The sequence below is a fragment of the Bidens hawaiensis genome, unplaced genomic scaffold (assembly GCF_021521415.1).
Source record: "Bidens hawaiensis isolate Kalapana, Puna unplaced genomic scaffold, B.hawaiensis_p1.1 tig00033123_1, whole genome shotgun sequence".
In the NCBI taxonomy this organism is placed as follows: Eukaryota; Viridiplantae; Streptophyta; class Magnoliopsida; order Asterales; family Asteraceae; genus Bidens; species Bidens hawaiensis.
Window position 1 is genome coordinate 52,855 of NW_027505276.1, and position 15,541 is coordinate 68,395.

General features: G+C 32.8%; 2 long non-coding RNA genes across 2 annotated transcripts in view; both read right to left on the reverse strand.

The window, feature by feature from the left end:
* The window catches only part of LOC143612036 (uncharacterized), a 37,159-nt gene extending 31,259 nt beyond the window's left edge, over positions 1-5,900 (reverse strand). Inside the window, exons 1-2 of the long non-coding RNA XR_013149885.1 lie at positions 5,715-5,900; positions 5,149-5,188 (exon numbers count right to left, since the gene is read on the reverse strand). This is a non-coding gene — a long non-coding RNA (uncharacterized LOC143612036). The remainder of the gene's footprint in view (positions 1-5,148; positions 5,189-5,714) is intronic.
* Positions 351-1,965, reverse strand: LOC143612037 (uncharacterized). The gene is made up of 2 exons (XR_013149886.1): positions 665-1,965; positions 351-565 (listed from the first exon to the last, which is right to left on the reverse strand). It is a non-coding gene; the product is annotated as an uncharacterized LOC143612037 (long non-coding RNA).
* Positions 5,901-15,541: the final 9,641 nt, after the last annotated feature.

Sequence of the window (15,541 nt, forward strand, 5' to 3'; positions counted from 1 at the left end):
CCCGACGAGACCCAAAATAAAAATATCCAAAACGAACATTTTTTATTCATTCACATGTAAGCCCGAAACCGAACAACCCGCACATTTTTTTTAGTAATATCCAAAACGAAAACCATATAGCTTGAAAGATTTTTTTTTCCAACTATATCTAACCCGAAAACCTAAAAACCTAAAAACCTGAAAACCAGACCCAAACCCAACTTTGTAGTTCAAACATATAAACATACGGAAACTACTTACAAGGTCGGGAGATTGATTTTGAGGATTGTGGACAAATTCAAACATATGTTTTATAACCATGTAACCACATTCCCAATAGCCCTTTTGTTGTTTGCACGACAACAAATATATATAAATAATTATCAAAAATATTATCAAAAACTAACGAACTAGCAAATAATAAAACTTACGTTAACCATTTTCCACGTGAATGCTTCTTCCTCGAAAGCATCTTCAGATATTTTCGAAAAAAGATAAATATTTTTATTCTTTATGCCTTTTAAAGAATCTAAAATAAATCCATTCTTTCTTTTCGAGGGAAATAATAAATAGGATCCAGTGACCGCTGCAAAACACAGATTATATAGCAATTATAGAACATGTAGTAACGAAATATATATATAAATTTATAGACATAGACTATGAAAAATAAAATATGTGTTACCTTGCCAAATATGGTGCAAGAATATATTCTTTATCACCATGATAACTTGATATATCAAGAATGTGACTTTTAACTTCTTCGGGTTGAAGTCGGCATTCGACTTCGGATATCGCTGATATACTAAAGAAATCCAATGGCCTTTCTTTACGAACGAATTCCTCATAAAAATAGCTTAAATTAAGAAGAAAAAACATGATACTGTTAATAAAATAAAATATATATATATATATACCGGTATATTGTACCAAATACAAAAACTAACAAACTTACATTGAAAACCATTTAATGAGTGCGGTATCACGCCAACCCTTATCACGAAAGTAATCAACCAAATACATTATCTCTTGTCTTTTACCAACCGAGAATCTAGTTCATCACAAAACATATGAAACATGTCAAGATATGTAGTCAAGTGGTATAAGTTCAAGTTAAGTTAAGGTTCTCACTTTAGCTCATATGTTGGTCATAAGCATTACTCCTAACGGTCTGCAGAAAGAAGACACGGGCCAACAACAGAAAAGAGTATTAAGTTAGAAACCAAATTTGGTAAAATGTAAAAAACCCTCAAAACATTCCTAGGAATGCTCATTCATAAACCACCAAAATCGAAGAAATTTGGTCAGTTTGAAATATGTATGTTACGGTTCATGCACAGTTAGGTTTTGACGGTTTGAGTGTTCGAAACTTGGAACAAGCCGTTTTAACATTTATTATTTACTTTTTTCTAATTTCAGAAAAATAATTTTTACAATCTTTTTTATTTAAAAGTATGTTTTTTTTACAAAATAATTTTCTTTGTCTAAATATGCAAAACCAAACCTTCAAACTGTAACACCATGAAAACCAACCGGCTAAACCAAAGCGTGAACATTGGTCACTCGAAAAACACAAGCTTGACCAAAAGCGACAACCTATTTACGTATTTAAAGCACAAAACAATAAAGTCAGATCAAACATAAAACCGAACCTTCATAATATTGCCCTCTCTTTGTTGAGGACGCTGACATGTCGCCTTAAGCAAGGAGGCAACTTGCCTCTCATTTAACCCGTTGGACCACCTTTGGCCCTCAACAATCTTACGCACATCCATTGGCATATAAGTTGGCCTCTTATCACTCCCAGCTTGCAAACACGGCCATTGCACGCGTTGGATGGAGATCCCATAAGTCTCGCGAAAGTAATCAATTAAATACATAATCTCTTGTCTTTCACCAACCGGGAATCTAGTTCATGACAAAACATATGAAACATGTCAAGATATGTAGACAACTGATATAAGTTCAAGTTAAGGATCTCACTTTAGCTCATGTGTTGGTTGAGATGTTAAACCCGATATCTTGAACTTTTGACGCATTTCTCCTTGGTGTGTAACCTCAACCTTGAGTCCTTTTAGTGCTTTCTTTATCTAGTTAGTGTAAGAATGCATGTTATGTTATGGTTTTGAATTCTTATAATAGATTACTTCATTATATATGGTAGGTAAAATGATATATAATTCAGAAAAAATAACTTAATTGCTTAATTTTCGGAGATTAGGTTTAAATATCTTAAAAAAGGGGAAAATATGAAAAGTATAATAAACATGAAGTTGGCGGGGATCAAAGGTTCAACTTAGATGGAAAATTTATGGATTGGAACCATATATACAATTCTAAAAATGACACAAATGTATGGAGCTAAGTTATAAGGTATTTGCAATCTGAATTTTAAATAAAATACCAGAAATATGATTAAAAAATCAAAGATGCTTATAAAACCTTCAAAAACCAAAATAGCATAACGCATCCATTTCCGGTTATTTAAAATAGGGGAAAATGCTAGCTAGCTATGCTTACCAATAAATCAAATCAAATGGCATAATGTTTAATATTCACCTTATTTGATTTTTTTAGTAATCCTTTATTATAAATTCTGCTACTATCAAGATGCACGAAATATGACGCATAAAACCACTCGTACAAGCAATGGTTTGATAGAAACAAGTAGATCGTGTTCAAGCTAAGAATTAATGACAACAATATTTGCAAATTTAAGCAAGTGATCATCATATATAGCATATGCTTCTATGATCAAATTTGTAATGAATCTTGCTTTGTTTTTATAAATTAACCACGAATATATTAGAAAACTTTGATCAGTTTGGTGATGATATCAAATATTGTCACATATTAAACAAGATCCTTAGTGAAATTTGAGCAAAATAAAACCAAAACACAATCCCTGTAGAATATGAAGCAACTATATATAACCTAATAAAGTATTAACATATATATTACCTTATGTATGTAAATTTCCGAGAGTGTCTATTCCAACAACGGGGGATTGAACATAATCACCATGGGATCTTGTAAGGCACCCAACCCACACACACTTTCATGGCGTGGATTCAAAACACAAAAACCGCCAAACCAAAGTGATACTTACAAAATATTTCCATCTTCTCTCTCATATTAAATACATTTGAAATTTCTTTTTCTTATTAATAATTTTGTATTTTATTGTTTTTACTTTTTAATCATTTATTTTCTCTTTTTAATAATTCTTTCTAGATTTAAAAACTTTTTATACCAACATAAATATGCTATTCTGTTTTATACAAATATATTATATTAGTTACTAATATTAGGTATTTATAAGTAAACTAATTTTCACGTTAATTTTGAATAATGAATTGAAACATTAAAATTTTAAATATATCATATTAATAATGGTTTTATAAGAAATGGTATTATTAGATGAAGAGGCAAGATTAGTTTAAAATTAAAATTTAATAAACTTTAACTTATTAAATATATATATTTACCAAATTACAAGTCTTTTTCTTTCAAACCTTGAAAAGAAGAATTATCTATTGATGTATTCTTAGTGTTTATGTTAACTTAAATGAGCGGGTTTCTTTAACAGGTTAAAGTATCAAATATGGTTTGGGTCAAAACAGTTTATGATTTGAATGAGTTTTGGTCCACGGGTTGGCTTAAAAAAGTAGCAATATATCACTTTTTTTAATCGACTATTTAATCAATTCATCACTTATGTAAGTTTATTATCTTAAAAAAATCCACAAAAAATATACACTATACTACATGTTTTGGTTTCAGGTATATAAGACAACTTCTTATTTTTGGAATACAAATGTTAGACATTAGCACAGTATTAATCATATCATAATTTGACTTTGTACATCCTTATATTTAGTGAGCGAGTTGTACTTGCAACAAAAAATGTGGTCGACCTAAAAAATTAACAAACGTTTGCTATTTGGTGATGAAAAATATTACCATTCTTCATATGGTATCTATCATACATAAAATGATACGTTACAAGAAAGTATTAGTTTTCTAATGTTTTAAATGACCTTAAAATCTAAGGTTGTCAAGATATAGGTTAGTCCTGAAAGCCGATATTCAAGTGATGCTGCTTATAATAATAACTAGCAAATTGGTCGAAACCGAACAACCCGCACATTTTTTTTAGTAATATCCAAAAAAAATTACCATACAGCTTGAAAGCTTTTTTTTTCCAACTATATCTAACCCGAAAACCTAAAAACCTGAAAACCCGACCCAAACCCAAACAGCAAACCCAACTTGGTAGTTCAAACATATAAACATACGGAAACTACTTACAAGGTCGGGAGATTGATTTTGAGGATTGTGGAAAAATTCAAACATATGTTTTATAACCATGTAACCACATTCCCAATAGTCCTTTTGTTGTTTTACAATAAATTTATATAAATATTTATCAAAAATATTAACAAAAACTAACGAACTAGCAAATCATAAAACTTACGTTAACCATTTTCCACGTGAATGCTTCTTCCTCGAAAGCATCTTCAAATATTTTCGAAAGAAGAGAAATATTTTTATTCTTTATGCCTTTTAAAGAATCTAATATAAATCCCTTTCTTTTCGAGGGAAATAATAAATAGGATCCAGTGACCGTTGCAAAACACAGATTATATAGCAATTATAGAACATGTAGTAACGAAATATATATAAAAATTTATAGACATAGACCATGAAAAAGAAAATATGTGTTACCTTGCCAAATATGGTGCAAGAATATATTCTTTATCACCATGATAACTTGATATATCAAGAATGTGACTTTTAACTTCTTCGGGTTGAAGTCGGCATTCAACTTCGGATGTCGCTGATATACTAAAGAAATCCAATGTCCTTTCTTTACGAATGGATTCCTCATAAAAATAGCTTAAATTAAGAAGAAAAAAGCATGATACTGTTAATAAAATAAAAAATATATATACCGGTATACTGTACCAAATACAAAAACTAACAAACTTACATTGAAAACCATTTAATGATTGCGGTATCAAGCCAACCCTTATCACGAAAGTAATCAACCAAATACATTATCTCTTGTCTTTCACCAACCAGGAATCTAGTTCATGACAAAACATATGAAACATGTCAAGATATGTAGTCAAGTGATATAAGTTCAAGTTAAGTTAAGGTTCTCACTTTAGCTCATGTGTTGGTCATAAGCATTACTCCTAACGGTCTGCAGAAAGAAGACACAGGCCAACAACAGAAAAGTTAAGTTAGAAACCAAATTTGGTAAAATGTAAAAAACCCTCAAAACATTCCTAGGAATGCTCATTCATAAACCATCAAAACCGAAGAAATTTGGTCAGTTTGAAATATGTACGTTACGGTTCATGCACAGTTAGGTTTTGACGGTTTGATGGTTCGAAACTTGGAACCAGCCGTTTTAACATTTATTAATTACTTTTTTCTAATTTCAGAAAAACAAAGCTATGTGTGTGTATATATATATTATATTCATGAACAATTTTTACAATCTTTTTAATTTAAAAGTATGTATTTTTACAAAATAATTTTCTTGGTCTAAATATATGCAAAACCAAACCTTCAAACTGTAACACCATGAAAACCAACCGGCCAAACCAAAGCGTGAACATTGGTCACTCGAAAAACACAAACTTGGCCAAAAGCGGCAACCTATTTACGCACTTTTCCATTTAAAGTTTAAACCACAAAACAACATATTAAACATAAAACCGAACCTTCATAATATCGCCCTCTCTTTGTTGAGGACGCTGACATGTCGCCATAAGCAAGGAGGCAACTTGCCTCACATTTAACCCTTTGGACCACCTTTGGCCCTCAACAATCTTACACACCTCCATTGGCAAATAAGTTGGCCTCTTATCACACCCAGCTTGCAAGCACGGCCATTGCACGCGTTGGATGGAGATCCCATAAAGTCTCGCGAAAGTAATCAATTAAATACATCATCTCTTGTCTTTCACCAACCGGGAATCTGGTTCATGACAAAGCATATGAAACATGTCAAGATATGTAGACAACTGATATAAGTTCAAGTTAAGTTAAGGATCTCACTTTAGCTCATGTGTTGGTTGAGATGTTAAACCCGATATCTTGAACTTTTGACGCATTTCTCCTCGGTGTGTAACCTCAACCTTTAGTCCTTTAAGTGACTTCTTTATCTAGTTAGTTTAACAATGCCTGTTGAATAAAATTTATATTACGGTTTTGAATTCTTAAAATAGATTACTTCATTATGTATTGTAGGTAAAATGATATATAATTAAGAAAATTTATATAATTCATAAAATTGATTGCTTAATTTTCGGAGATTAGGTTTAAATATTTTATAGATTGGAAACTATGAAGAGTATAATAAACATGAAGTTGGTGCGGCTTAAAGGTTCAACTTGGTGGGAAAATTTATGGATTGGAACCATATATACAATTTTAAAAATGACACAAATGTATGGAACTAAGTTATAAGGTATTTATAATCTGAGTTTTAAATAAAATACCAGAATTATGATTGAAAAATCAAAGATGCTTATAAAACCTTCAAAAACCAAAATAGTATAACGCATCCAATTCACGGTTATTTAAAATAGGGGAAAATGCTAGCTAGCTATGTTTAACAATAAATCAAATCAAATGGCATAATGTTTCAATAAATCGAAAACATTCACCTTATTTGATTTTTGTAGTAATCAGTGTAAAGCCAGTTTCATTATAAATTCTGCTACTATCAAGATGCACGAAATATGACGCATAAAACCACTCGTACAAGCAATGGTTTGATAGAAACAAGTAGATCGTGTTCAAGCTGAGAATTAATGACAACAATATTTGCAAATTTAAGCAAGTGATCATCATATATAGCATATGCTTCTATGATCAAATTTGTAAGGAATCTTGCTTTGTTTTTATACATTAACCACGAATATTTTAGAAAACTTTGATCAGTTTGGTGATGATATCAAATATTGTCACATGTTAACCAAGATCCTTAGTGACATTTGAGCAAAATAAACCCAAAACATGTACAATCCCTGTAGAATATGAAACAACTATATATAACCTAATAAAGTATTAACATATATATTACCTTATGTATGTAAATTTCCGAGAGTGCCTATTCCAACAACGGGGGATTGAACATAATCACCATGGGATCTTGTAAGGCACCCAACCCACACACATTTTCATGGCGTGGATTCAAAACACTAAAACCGCCAAACCGGAAGTGGTTAGAAAGATCGGAAATAGATGAATATTATTTGTAGGGTTACGGAGTTTGGTGATGAGGAGATGCAATGCGAGGAATTTGTGAGGGATGCCGATGGTGATAGCAGGTTTGGTGGTGATGTGGGTGTGACGGCTGGCTTAATCACATTAGGTTAAACCACATTTATAATGACTTTTTTCTCTGTTCTATATCATAGATTTAATTTACATAATAATATGTTTTGCATAAAAAAAATTGACGAGTTAATACAATAAATGGTAAATTAATTTACATAATATGTTCATATTTTGAAAAACTATGTACGTATAACATAGTTAAAAATATTTCGTATAAATTGTACCAAAGCACCAAAGTAGGGGGTGCACTATTCCCTGGGATGAATAAATCAGTACCACAATATGGCGCTAGACTTCTCTTCAGATTAAGGCGGTGCAAAGGAATCGATATCTGGATATTCAACGGATGAAGATACTGATGTGGAAGTGGAACATGTGAGACCATGCTTTTAAAGATTCAAAGAAAGTATGACGATATTTGGGTGATAGTTGATTAATTGATCAAGTTGGTATTATGGCTGTCTCTGCGCTAAAAAATTTTGGACCGAAGGCAAAATAAATTCCGGGCCTTAACCAAAAGGATTTTTTTATTGAGATTAAACATTAATATTTTTAAATGGCCTTATTAGGTCATGATTTGGGTTTCGGGTTTTAAGATTAATACACACACATATGTATATATATATATAATACATATAAATAATTTATCTTTTTGAAAATTTCAGCCCTATCGGGCCGGGATTCTTCGCGGGGGCCGCCCTGGCCGCCCTCATTGCCGGCACTAGTTGGCACATTTCTTGATGATTGGGGCAGACAATTCAATTGAAAGGTTGGCAAATCTTTATGTTAACTAGACGCAAGACATATATAGAGTTCCATTTTTATCATGTTGAACAGGGATAACATATTTACTTCAAGGTTCTACACTAGTTTTTTTTCTTAAAAGAGGTGGGTACGAGGCTGTAGTTAAGCACGACTTAAGAGAACGATACTGACCATGGAAGACAAGCTCGTATCATGTGTTTTATTTATCCTTGTGTAGTCTTGTATGGTTCTGCTAAAAATTGTCAATGTAAACGGAAGGATTCCGTTAAGTACCGAAGAAAAGATACGCCAAATGAATAAAATTCTGCGTAAAATGTTAATATATTTATCTGACACAAAATTAATATCAGATTTGACGTTTTAATTAAATTAAGATGTTTTTAGTTCCAAGGTATGGCTGATCGAGAAAATTAAGGTCATAACGAAATATAAGGACTTCATAACTGATATAATCTGAATGGTTTAATCTATTATTAATTAAGTAACATGTTGCGTAGACAATATTTTCACTCCGTAGTGGTTAGAAAGATCGGAAATAGATGAATATTATTTGTAGGGTTACGGAGTTTGGTGATGAGGAGATGCAATACGAGGAATTTGTGAGGGATGCCGATGGTGATAGCAGGTTTGGTGGTGATGTGGGTGTGACGGCCGGCTTAATCACATTAGGTTAAACCAAATTTATAATGACTTTTTTCTCTGTTCCATATCATAGATTTATTTTACATAATAATATATTTAGCATAAAAAAAATTGACGAGTTAATACAATAAATGGTAAATTAATTTACATAATATGTTCATATTTTGAAAAACTATATACGTATAACATAGTTAAAAAAATTTCGTATAAATTGTACCAAAGCACCAAAGTAGGAGGTGTCACTATTCCCTGGATGAACAGTTCACAGCGCCCTTGACTAAACTAATCTAATAGAAAGTCAAGGGGCTTGAAAGCTTACCTGATTATTAGAGAAAGGTTTGGAACCCTAGTTTTGGAGTTTTCGCCCCAACCTAGGTTAGCCACCGGAGGCAAGCGTTAGACCGTATCGCTTCATTTCCTTTGCCATCGGCCATCGAGATCAAATCAGAGCTCAAACCTAGATTGCGTGAGATCTTTAAACGAGGAAATTCAATGATAGAGCAAGCGCGGGCCGAAGAGAAAAAGAGCTCTTCCAAATCGAATAAAGGGTGCGGATAGGTGGAATTTCCATTCCACTCCAATCCCTTTAATGGATCCCCGAAGGAGACGGGTGCAAATGGAATTTCAATCAAAGGCGCTATGACCACTAAGGCAAACTCAGAAAATTGTCTCTTGAATGTAGATGGGGATTCTATAGAAGTCCTTCTGTCTCATCTGTGACTGTGAGTTGAATGAATAAACGGATTAAGTCAATCAAAAAATCGAAGAATTCAAAGAGCGATTCGGACAAAAAAACTATCGGTACCACAATATGGCGCTAGACTTCTCATCTGATTATGGTGGTGCGGAGGAATCGATATATGTATATTCAACGGATGAAGATACTGATGTGGAAGTGGAAACTCGTGACACCATGCTTTTAAAGGTACAAAGAAAGAATGACGCTATTTGGATGATAGTTGATTAATTGACCAAATTGGCATCAGGGCTGCCTCTGCTCTAAAAAATTTTGGACCGAAGGCAAAAAAAAATTCCAAACCTTAACCAAAAGCATTTTTTTTATTGATATTAAACATTACTATTATTAAATGAGCTTATCTGATAATGATTTGGGTTTCGGGTTTTAAGATTAAGCACACACAGAGACATATATATATAATACATATAAATAATTGATTTTTTTGAAAATTTCAGGCATATCGGGCCAGAAGCCACCGCGGGGGTCGCCCTGCCCGCCTTCAGTGTCGGCACTGGTTGGCACATTTCTTGCGTGGCAAATCTTTATGTTAACTAGAGCCAGAGGCAATATATTTATCTTAAACCAAACTAAATGTCAGATTTGATGTTTTAGTTAAATTAAGATGTTCAAAGGTATGACCAATCAAGAAAATTAAGGTCGTAACGAAATATAAGGACTTCATAACTGATATATAGTCTGAATGGTTTAATTTATTATTAATTAAGTAATATGTTGCTTAGACAATATTTTTCACTCCAAAGTATATCATGTTTCTCAATCAATTTAATAAATTAACTAAATTCTCAATCAATTTAATCTTTTATTTTTAACATAACCATCTGATAACCCTCTATGGGAAATTAAAGCTACAATCGTCAACAGTTGAGTATAATTTAAACATGTAGGTCCTCTTTGGATGGATCTAACAACTTTACTCGGATCAGTCCGTGTTGTTAGCTAGCGGAAATCACTAACAACACTTGGATCTCGGATCTTAGTTTTTGTAAAATCAAAAGAGATAAAATAAAGAAAAAGATGAGTGGGTGAAAGAGAAATTTCTCTATATTTCCTTGGAAGTGTGTAGAGTTATGGAGAAATGAAATAAAGTAACCTTTTATATGGTCCCTCATTTCTCCAAGTTTACATAACATGGATACAAAATAAACGTACTGAGGTACGTAATACACCGAATATAAGCTAATATAAAGACATACACAATCCTAATACTAATATAGAATATTAGCCCTACAATCTCCCTCTAGGATTGAGTATTACGTAACATGTGTTGTAAACAGATCATTTACAAATTGAGGGACTGAAACTGGTATTTTATATGGTCCCTCATTTTTGTTTGTTAATTTTTTTTGTTGACTTTCTTGTGCCGACTTGTTTCTTTTCTTTGTCCTTCGACTAATCTTCAGCTACGATCAGTTCATTTTTAGGTTCAACCACCAACTGTCACGTTCTCGTGTTCTTTTAAGCGCTTTAGCATCTACAACTTTAGTCTCTACAGCCCATGGTACTTGATCTTGATCTACATGTCCATGTACGGCTGCACAAAACTTAGAGCGAATAATATTCGTTCACAAACCCTCTCAAGGGTCAAAGAAGAATTTTTTTTACAACACGCCTTTGATTTGAAGTAGCAAGATAACTCTGAAATTTTATTTTATATAGACTACTCATAAAACCAGTTTCAGTCCCTCAATTTGTAAATGATTTGTTTAAGTCATAGGTTTCCAATGAACTTTGCATGAGTTACCTTGACAACAAAACGCGTAATTTTCAATACAACAAAGGCTTAATAAAAATGTAGAACACATAAACTGAAAATATTTTTTGGCATTTTCATATATCAAATATTACGAATATATATACATAATATATCTAAGTTAAAACATAAAATAAAATAAAAGAAAAAGAAAAAGAAAAAGATAGGAGTAAAGATGAAATTAATATTATATACCATAATATTACAGAATTTTCTAATAACTTTAATATTTTTGCGAGAAAGATCATATCATGGAATCATATTGATCGATAACGTCCTAGATCACACTTCTATTTGGATTTTAAGTTGATTGTAGATATAATTTGTCCACTTTAAACTTAACAAGTATTTTGATGTCAACGTGATATGTTAAGGTATACATTAAGCACGACACATATGCGGTCCCCATTTAATCCGACAAATTACAAACTCCATCATACCTCGGGCATAGTTTGTGTTCATCAGTATCTGTCCAATTTGACTCAGACCCCTAATGATTAATCAAAACATTTATAACTCTTATTTAAACTTTTTGCAAATTTTCTTTTTAAACAATAAGTGTTGAACCATGGACTTACAAGCCTTCATATAAAGTGTTTAGGAATTACTTGTTTGTCCCACGTTACGTGGTTCTAATATACCCCTTTTTATTTGTTAATTTTCAACATTTTTTGTTGAATTTAAATTATTTTAAGCACTTAGTAGTTTTTCTGCTTTATCATTTTGATTCTCAATATTTGTATTTAAAGCAAGAATAATTTTTATAGTGATCAATCACTATGTGGCTCGTGTATAACTGACTAATAACATTTTTGTCTTCATCAATATGACTTAAGTTGGAGTTGGCAATCGCTTCATGAATATGTAACCACTAACATAGGCGGGAATTTGAGTTTATATCAACACCTACTCATTTGTCAAGCCTATCTACACATCAATCAATGATCTTGTTGGCTTTTGATCTACTCTTTTCATGTGCTAGGATCATTAAAGACAATTTCTTATCATTTTTCAAAGGTCGGATCAATTTATCAAAATGTTATGATTTTTGTATTATCCGACTCCCTCTAAGCAGGAGCTCCCTCTAAACGAGAGAATATCTTTTTCAATCTTTTATTTTTTTAATTAATTATCCGACTCCCTCTAAGCAGAAGCTCCCTCTAAACGAGAGAATATCTTTTTTCAAACTTTTTTTGCTTTTCTTAAAGAGAGTAAAAAACCTTTTTTGCAAGTCAAGTGACTCATTTTTGTTTTTCTTAAACAAACTAAAAATCTTTTTGGTGAGTTAAATTTACAAAAAGATAGATAAGTTGTTTTAATCAAAATTGATCGATAGCTTTAGTGAAAAGGTCAGCTAAGCTGTTGTCAGATGGACTATCCTAAGCGTGTATTATCACATCATATAACAAAGTTGAAAAGATTCAAATCGAGCCCAGTAGCTGACGCTGGATCCATCACTTGAAATAAGTAATTGGACGAGATGAGTTTGAGAAACGCTCGACAAGTTGTGGTTGAGCCATTTGAGCCAGGTTGGCATTGTTGAAGCACAAAGTATGAAACATTTCCCATTCCCTGAAGTTTGTCCTCCCATGTCGCTTACGAAAGACTCGAATCCGCTATCGAATGGTTTAGTATCAAATAGCAAGGGTTCGTCTCCCGTCATATGTCGGGTGCAACCACTATATAAGTACCGAATACTTTTGATAATCCTCCTTGATTGACCCTACATGCACTAAGCGTTTAAATAGACATGGGTTCCCGAGACATTTTTGTCTTGGGAAAGTCAACCATAAATCGACCAAACTTGAATTTATTTCCTGAAAACCATTTGTTTCTTGGTGACTCATCGCTTGAAGAACAGTCCCTACGAATCTAGGCAAAAACTTGTTCCTTGATTTTGGCAATTTTGGACCTTTCTTTTCTTGATTTTAAAACTATTTTTGTTGAATCCTCAGACTTTTCAGTCTTATGATCTTTTTTATTTTATCCTTTTAAGTTTTCCAAAACGGTTTTCTCTTGAGTTTAAGTTTATTAACTTTGGATCTCACATCCACTTCAATGGCTTCACTATCAGCTTGATCAGTCCTTGAATCTGGGCTACTAAAAGCACCTTTTGGGGACTGACTAAGCCGCCTTCGAATATCAAGTTGTTGCTTGAACCAGTGCTTGCAATGTCTTGTAAGGTGAGAAGAATGACCACACACAAAACAACATTTTCTCTTTGGAGAGCTATAGAATTCATCAGAACTATAATATGGTTTGTGCGGTTGGAAAGGTGATCCATGGAAAGGAACATAATTATAAAAACTATTTGATATGTGACCCCGATCATCAAAAACATTGGTATAATATGGATCAACATAATTTTGTTGATAATGACCATAATAGTTGTTATCAAAATAGTTGTATGACTGAGGATTTTGTGATTGATTAGTTGTTTGAGAAGATGATCTTTTATTTAGTGGCACATATTTAAATGAAGTACTCGTTTGATTATCATTTTCAAACACTTTGCTTTTACTTGAATTATCCTTAGTCTCATAACTTGATGATGAACAACTTGATATGTTCACCCAGGCCTTTCCACCGACCCACTTTCTTCCTCACAAACTGAACAAGATAAATCAATGCTAGAACTAACTGATGAAGGAATGAGATCAACAGTTTTAGAGACAGGAGGAACAAATGTCTTTGGCATATGACCAAATATCATAGACCATTTCGTCCTCGGGTGGGGTGTTGAAACCAAAGTGAGGTAGGCTAGTATAATTATCATTAAAAGGAGGTGAAACAACTGTATTATCATAGCCTATACCTGTCTTTTGTTTCACCCCGATCTGTGCCCCAATAATCCCATTCAACTTATCAGAGGCTAACTCAAATCAGTCAACGGCTATTTTCTTTGAGCTAAATCAAATTGTAGCCTCTAAATTTTAGCGTTTAGTTCAACAACATGTCTTTCATGATGTTCAGCTAATTTTCATATTGAAATAATTTTTCATTAAGTTTAGCCATATCGTTATTATGAGTTTTAATCCTAGTAGTGAAAATCTTTTCAACTTTTCTAAGATCATCGTTCTAGTATCTAAGACTAAGATTTTTATCCATTAAGGCAGCATTATGAGTTCTATAGTTCTCAATTTTATTTATACAAGCTTGAGAGCATAAGTGTGTGTACCTCGGGAAGGATAAGACTTGCTTGACTGCTTACACCCGCAACACTTGTCTTAGCTTTATTTTCTTTAGACTAATTGTTTATTCAGAGTTTGTCATCCATTAATTCAAAAGACTTGATAGTAGAAGTCAAATATGAGAGTGTTATTGTATTCAGATTTGTGGTTCTCTTGATGGTAACCACACTGATGTTCCACGCGTAAGGCGGTGAATTCAACAACTTCATATTGATCTTAGACAAGTCATTGATGATACCGACAATTCTCATTTCAGTGACGAGTGACTCATATATGTTGATGAGAAAGGCAACCGATTCTCCTTGAATATGTTTAAATATGTTGAATTCTTCTTTTAAAATGTCCTTTTGGCCTTCACTTATATTTAGACTTTCTTCAAGCTTAGAATTGCAAGACAATTATTTTTCAACAAAGGACTAAGTAATTATATATATATATATATATATATATATATATATATATATATAACTGGTCAAAGTCAACAGTCAACTCGATTAGAATCTTTTTTGGTCAAAGTCAAATGGTCAAAGTCAACGGTCAGCTCCCACTCGATTAGAAGTTGACCGGCTCGATTAGAAGTTGACCGGCTCGATTAGAAGTTGACTGGTTGATTAGAATGTTCACCGATTAGCTGGTCGGACCGGTTCGGATGGTCGGACCGGCTCGACTGCTTGGACCGGCTCGGCTGGATTTTATTAAGAAGATAATAACCCAAATATCAATAAAGTCTAAAGGGCTTTAGCCTAAAAACCAATAGATTGGTCTAGATCTGAGTTTTTGTTTTTATACCGGATTTGAACCCGGACACAAAAACCAAAAACACCAAAAACTTCGATTTGATGATTTTCGGGTGTCTAAGATGTGAAGCACTTCAAAAGTAGTGGGTAACACAAAGAACAACCTCAAATCTACCAAAAACTAAGATCAAAATCTGAAAAGTTTGATCCGAAAACCAGAAAAGTTGAGCCGAAAAGCTCTCTGATACCACTTGTAGGTCCTCTTTGGATGGATCTTACAACTTTACTCTGATCAATCCGTGTTGTTAGCTAGTGGAAATCACTAACAACACTCGGATCTCGGATCTTAGTTTTTGTA